Consider the following 7,278-nt stretch of genomic DNA (forward strand, 5'->3'; position numbering starts at 1 on the left):
AACTATTGTCATCGGCCACGTCCAGCTTTCCATACAGGCATTGCCAGCGGGCTTTTAAACAGCCAAATGCACACTCGGTCATTCTGCACATGCTCAGCCTGTTGTTGAACCACCCCTTGCTGCTGTCAAGTTGCCCCGTGTATGACTTCATAAACCACAGAATTAAGGGGTAGGTGGGGTCTCCCAGGATCACAATGGGCATTTTGACTTCCCTTACAGTGATCTTCTGGTCCGGGAAGAAAGTCCCTGCTTGCAGCTTCCTGAACAGGCCAGTGTTCCGAAAGATGTGTGCGTCATGCACCTTTCCAGACCAGCCTGCATTAATGTCCGTGAAACGCCCATGGTGATCCACAAGCGCCTTGCAATTAATGTACTCGGTGGCTAGGTGGTCTGGTGCCAGAATTGGAATATGCATGCCATCTATCGCCCCTTCGCAGTTAAGGAAGCCCAATTTGTGTAAGGCCATCCACAATGTCATGGACGGTGCCCAGAGTCATGGTCTTTCGGAGCAGGATGTGGTTAATGGCCCTACACACTTCCATCAACACGACTCCAATGGTCAACTTTCCCACTCTGAACTGTTTAGTGACTGATCGGTGGCAATCTGGAGTAGCCAGCTTCCACAGTGCAATCACCACATGCTTCTCCAGCTCTCATTCTTGTATCCTTGTGCCGCAGGGGTGGGGCAAGCTCATCATACAGTCCTATGAATGTGGCTTTCCTCATGCGAAAGTTCTGCAGCCACTGCTGGTCATCCCAGTAGTGCATCACGATGTGATCCCACCACTCAGTGCTTGTTTACCGAGCCCAATAATGGCGTTCCACTGTGGTCATCACCTCCATGAATGCCACAAGCAATCTCATGTTGTAGCTACTACACATGGTGACATCACTGTCGCACTCCTCTTGTCTTTGTAGTTTAAGGAATAACTCTACTGCCACTCGTGATGTGTTGGTCTGAGCGAGCAGCATTCTGGTCAGCAGTTCGGGATCCATTCCTGCATCCTGAAAGAGGCAGGGCACGCAGTACACAAACCGTTGAAAGATGGCGCCAAATGTGGACAGAAGCACAGGGATTGCTGGGATGCGAAGCAATTCATGATGGGGCACTGGTACTGGACCCAGGATGCCCCGCGACCTCCTTCGCCTTCCCACAAGTCTTAACAGCAAAAGAGAAAGAGGTGCTTTCTGGGATAGCGGCCCAGAATGCACCAAATAGCGCTGCAAGTTCCACAAGTGTGAACACGATATTGTGCAGGCAGCTGTCAGTGTGAACACACAACAGCGGTTTTCCTTCTGCGCTCTCTGAGCGGCGCTGTAACTGCCAGCGCTATAACTTTGCCAGTATAGATGTGTCCTAATCCCTTAAAAGCCAAACAGGATGATATTACAACACCTTTATAGTTATAAAAACTCATTTAGCTGGAGAAGCCACAGTTATTTCAAACTGAGGTTTTTCAACCTGAAAGAAGAGGAAAAATTGCTATTGTAAGTGAAGCATGTAGATCCTACACTGATTAGGTACAATGCTGAGCCACAATGCCTCAAAGAGACACAACTCCCTTTAAGCACCCTGGTGAACTGTGTAAACTGCATAATCCTGGCTGTAAAGGGTATGGACTAATGCTTGCCTGGTTTAATTAATTACCACCATCATCACCCAGCCCCATGCCAGAGCTGTGGCCAGAAGTCGGTACACTGTGTCAGTGGTGAATGATGTATTGTCATTTAACCGTGTAAGTACTAAGATTCTGGCCATTTGGCTCAGGGGTTTCAGGAATACAGTGACTGTGGTGGTGATGTTGAGATTGTACTACAAAATTTCATATAGCTATCAAGTGCATGCCTTGAACTTACCAGTCTCCAATTTCCTATCCACATTCCCACCAACTAGCAGTTGCATTATGTGGGTATATTTACAGTGCTAGTTGGAAAGGCTGTGGCTAGGTCCCTGTCTGACTGTCAGGAGTCTGGGGAGTAAAGCAATGCCTATGGTGCTTTTTTGTTGGTAAGCATATCCCAGGGACAATAATGATTCATATATAATATACTGTATCAAAAAAAATTAAACAAATCACTTTCCAGTTCTCTGTCATCCACCTCCACGGTCATTGACAAATAGTAATTATATCATATGCATAGTTCATATGTGAAAACCCCAGGACAGGGGCCTGGAGCATAGATCAACAGGTCTGTCCTTCTGTTTTGTAACTGCCTTAGCTGGTCATCAGCACATAAGAAAGGTAGAACAGAAAGAGGGATCTGTCCCAAAGACCTGTTTAGGCTCCAAGTGACCGAGGGACAGTATTTATATGGGTATTATATGCCAACAGTATAGGCTTGTCATTATAGCTTGGCACATGGGCTAGTAGCAGACCATATTGCTCTGCTGCAAAGAAACAGTACATTGAAAAAGCAGAAAGTCTGTTAGTTTCATTTCCTTCCAAACTGAATTTTGTTTTATCATCAAACTAATTTTGGCTACTGGCCTGAAATTTGTTTTCAGCGAACATCCATACACGCAAAACTTCACTCACACATGTGTTCATGAGAAGTGAATACAAAAAGAGGTATTAACATAGTGAACCAAATATTGGTGTCTAATTTGCTGAGATGTTAGTAAATTATTCTACTAATTGTTCACCCATCTCTAATTACCAGTAGCAACCATTGTTAAATCAAATAATCAAGAGGAGGAACTAGCTGATACAAGAGGAATTTCACACCGCAGGAAGAACAAGGGCTAGTTATGATATTAAAGAGCAAAGACATGTATCAGCATGAAACAGACAGAAGAAAAGATACCAAGGGTGTGTGGCGCAGTTGCATCAAAATTCAGCCTGTTACAGACAGTTAAGAAAAAATTCTATTTAAAAAGTGAATTCTCTAAGGATAGCTGCATAAAAACAAGAGACAAAGGGAAGAGACTGTCCCTTCCTAAGGGAACCCCCACAGCAAGGGGCATCTGGGGTGAGGTGTCTATCAGGGATGGTCTAGACAGTATTTGGTCCTGCCATGCGGGCAGGGGACTGGACTCGATGACCTCTCGAGGTCCCTTCCAGTCCTAGAATCTATGAATCTATGAATCTATGAAAAAAAAAAACTCCAGAGAGTTCCTTTCATGCAATTTTCCAAAAGTTGTTCCATCCGTAGGAATACAATTTTTCCCTCCTCCTCCCTTGCTGAAAAGGCACTGGGGTTTAGTTCCCCCAAACCCAAAGGCTTGCCTGAGATTCACACTTAACTTGAAGCTTCTGCTAGGAGCACAGGACCAGCTGCACTGAAGACCTGTGTCACTGCAGTTCTGAGGCCACTTGTCTCCTAGTCATGTGGTTCAATGAGGCCATATGAACAAGGGTTGCTCTTCTGCTCTCTGTTGTACCAGGTAAAGAGGCTATCACAACCTCCTCACCATGCCTAATGCAGCCTATTATATTATTATTATTTGGTGAATTTATCACTGTTTGCTAGGAAATGGGTTGTGTGACCATGGAGATGACTCCACATTGTTCCTGCGCCTTTTCTTTTACACAGCTTAAGTCTGGAACCCACACAGTGTCTTTAGAGGGCTGATGAAACAGCAATTCTTACAGGAAGGAAAAACTCCAAAGTACAGAGGGGACCCTTTACACATGGATCCTGAGGGATAAACCAAAATCTTTGTTAAGAGTTCATGTGGAGCTCAAGTACAGGCTCTGCAACAGGAGCAGAGGAACTTATAAGAAACTTGGAAATTCTCTAAGGATAAGCAAACAACTCTGGAAAAGGAAAAGCAGAATAAAGGCACATATGCAAAAACTGAACCTAAATACTATTATTCAAATTTTTCCATCCAGGAAGCACTGTTTGCTGGTATTCAAAAATCATACCCATGTATGTTAAATATTAATGTACATGGCTTAAACTGTGGATAAATGCAATATTTAAGTTACTTCCCCACAAGATCTCATTATTTATACAGTACAAAGGGAAATCATGTTTTTTATTGTCAAAAAGAATAAATTTTCCATATGTTTCATTACATCATCTTTCACTCTTAAATTAGTCTATGGTACACTTTGACTTACAGAGATTTTACATGAGTGAAAAACAAAATTACAATTTCACATTTTGAATTGCAATTTTTATTCATTTTTGCAGGGTCTGAATCAAACCCCTGGTTCTGAACACCACAAATCTATCTGCAAGTTCAGTTCTGAATCCAAACTTCATATTTGGCCTCATCTGTACAGTGGACTAAACTAATCCTAACATCCATAAACCTTTTCATTTGTTAGACAAGCACTTGCAAGATCAGTTTACAGCAGGGGCCAAAGATATAAAATTTCAGATGAAAGCATGGTGCCTGGGAACAGCCTCTTCCAAAATTTTCTCTCTTAATTTTGAGGAACAATATTGCAAACAGAAGAAAATGCAAACAAGGTTCCCCTCTCTGTCTCTGCATGGATTTTTTGGGGGGGGGGAAGTGCAGGACAATCACCTCCCTGCACTTTAAGCGGGGGGGGAGGTCTGGATGGCCAGGAGAAGAGGGCAATGCTTTCTGGCTTTGGGGAGGAGGGAAGACGTAAAACTGTTGGAAAATCAGGCAGCATGGTAGATGACTCACCACCTAGGAATGAGGGGTTTAAAAAGGTCAGCCTGGACCTGGACCCTCCGGTGCATGGCTTGCTGCAGGACTACGTACAGTCAAACGCTGAGCTGGGATAGCGGGGTGTGGGGGGGGGACCCCTTCCCCATTTCAGGACATAAAAACAGGCAGGAATTGGACACGGTGGCAGGGGGGAGTGGGCACAGGTTCCCTGCTCCATAGAACCCCCACGTGGAAGCAGTCCGGACGACCAGTAGGGGTTTGGGGGGGGAGAACAACCCTTTCCCCCGTTGCAGGGCATAAAAGCAGGCAGCAGTTTGGGACACGGCAGCAGGGAGTAGCAGACACTGGTTCCCTGCTCCATAGAACCCTCCCATGTGGAATCAGTCCGGACGGTGAGCAGGAACAGCAAGGGGGGAGCAGACCCTTCCCCAGTTCAGGCCATAGAAACAGGGTGGAGTTGGGACGTGATGGCAAGGGAGAGCAGAAACCCCATGTGTTCAGCTCGGAGACCTGTCTAAAAAAAAAAAAAAAAAAACCTCCCCTGCTGCAACTACAAGGCAGAAGGGAGAGGGAGGGGCAAAAAATAGTGCTCAATCCACTCCCACATAGAGCCAGACAGTGTCACCTGGGGGAAGGCAGGAACCTGCCCAAATAGCTACAGCAGGGAGAAAGAGGGCACTGGACCAACACAATTTTGCATATAGCCCATGGGGGCGGGGGGAGAAACCTCCCACTCTCCTCGGCAGGTACAAGAGGGCTCTGGGCAGCTCATTACAGCCCCAAAAGGCAGTCCAGACAGTTAAAGGGGGGATTATCTCAGACCCAAATGGGGTCCCCATAGAGGGCCAGGAGAGAAAGAAAGAGGGGCAAAAAGAGAGAGGGTCAAAAAAAAAAAAAAAAAGACCCACACACTTTCCAGTCTGGGAAAGCAGTGGTTGGTCTGGACTGGGGGATAGGAAGTGGATAGGGGGCTACAAGCCATTCCCTGTTTCATCAAGGAGGCAGAAGGGGCAGCAGCTGGTAAGCAGTCTCAGCATGGCTCCAAGGGGACACAAAAATGGGAAAGGAAGGGGTGCACAAAAGGGAAGGCTAAATTTCACCTTTTCCTCTGGAACCAGTGGAGAACAGATTCACAAAGGGAGGTAGAGTTGATTAGAGGGGGTATAGGTACAAGAAGGAAAAGGAGTGGGGGGAGCAGTTGCAGTGTACATGAATGTTTAGGGAATCATGGTGCAGTTTTTCGCTGCTGTAGCCAGAACACAACGGTTACCCCCTCCACCCCCCGGTTTCATTAACACCCAGAAAGCAATCAAATCACACACAGGGCAGACCCAGTGCAGTTGGTTTGCCCCAGGGCAAGCCAGGGGCAGAGTCCATACAACAAGGGCAAGTGGCTGGGGTAGCATGGGGTAGTGCACAGGCATATCAAAGTCAGCCTATCAGGCTTGGGGAAGTCGGGGGACCAGATGCAGCTCTCGCTCACCCAACTGAGCTAGCGGCGTCTGATCATGGAGTTGATATGATTAATTAAATGTATTGCATATGAGGTTGTTTCCACAGCACTACAGGTTGTACAAAGCAGAAAAGGTCATGCAGATTCAGGACATCCCGGTCAGGTGATTTCAGGAGCAACGGTAGACACATAGGGCAGGAATCGTCATCCACGAACCCTGACAAACCTTGGCGTAGGACAGTTGTCAGTGTGGTCCACAGATCCGTGGCACCACACATGTGGCACAGCTATGAGAAAAGTTTTAATGAATTCATACAATTTCAGGAGCAGGAAGGCCAGTTGGCAATGTGGCCAATTACAGAGGAACAGGTGCTGCGGTTCATAGAATCATAGAATATCAGGGTTGGAAGGGACCTCAGTAGGTCATCTAGTCCAACCCCCTGCTCAAAGCAGGACCAATCCCCAACTAAATCATCCCAGCCAGGGCTTTCTCAAGCCTGACCTTAAAAATCCTCTAAGGAAGGAGATTCCGGCACCTCCCTACATAACCCATTTCAGTGCTTCCCCACCCTCCTAGTGAAAAAGTTTTTCCTAATATCCAACCTAAACCTCCCCCAGTGCAACTTGAGACCATTACTCCTTGTTCTGTCATCTGCTACCACTGAGAACAGTCTAGCTCCATCCTCTTTGGAACCCCCTTTCAGGTAGTTAGGTAGTTGAAAGCAGCTATCAAATCCCCCCTCATTCTTCTCTTCTGCAGATTAAACAATCCCAGTTCCCTCAGCCTCTCCTCATAAGTCATGTGCTCCAGCCCCCTAATCATTTTTGTTGCCCTCCGCTGGACTCTTTCCAATTTTTCCACATCCTTCTTGTAGTGTGGGGCCCAAAACTGGACACAGTACTCCAGTACTCACCAATGTCGAATAGAGGGGAAGGATCACGTCCCTCAATCTGCTGGCATCCCTACGTATACAGACCAAAATGCCGTTAGCCTTCTTGGCAACAAGGGAACACTGTTGACTCATATCCAGCTTCTCATCCACTGTAACCCCTAGGTCCTTTTCTGCAGAACTGCTGTCTAGCCATTCGGTCCCTAGTCTGTAGTAGTGCATGGGATTCTTCCATCCTAAGTGAAGGACTCTGCACTTGTCCTTGTTGAATCTCATCAGATTTCTTTTGGCCCAATCCTCTAATTTGTCTAGGTCCCTCTGTATGCTATCCCTACCCTCCAGCG

The sequence above is a fragment of the Terrapene carolina genome, unplaced genomic scaffold (assembly GCF_002925995.2).
Source record: "Terrapene carolina triunguis isolate 2854851 unplaced genomic scaffold, T_m_triunguis-2.0 Scaffold210, whole genome shotgun sequence".
In the NCBI taxonomy this organism is placed as follows: domain Eukaryota; kingdom Metazoa; phylum Chordata; order Testudines; family Emydidae; genus Terrapene; species Terrapene triunguis.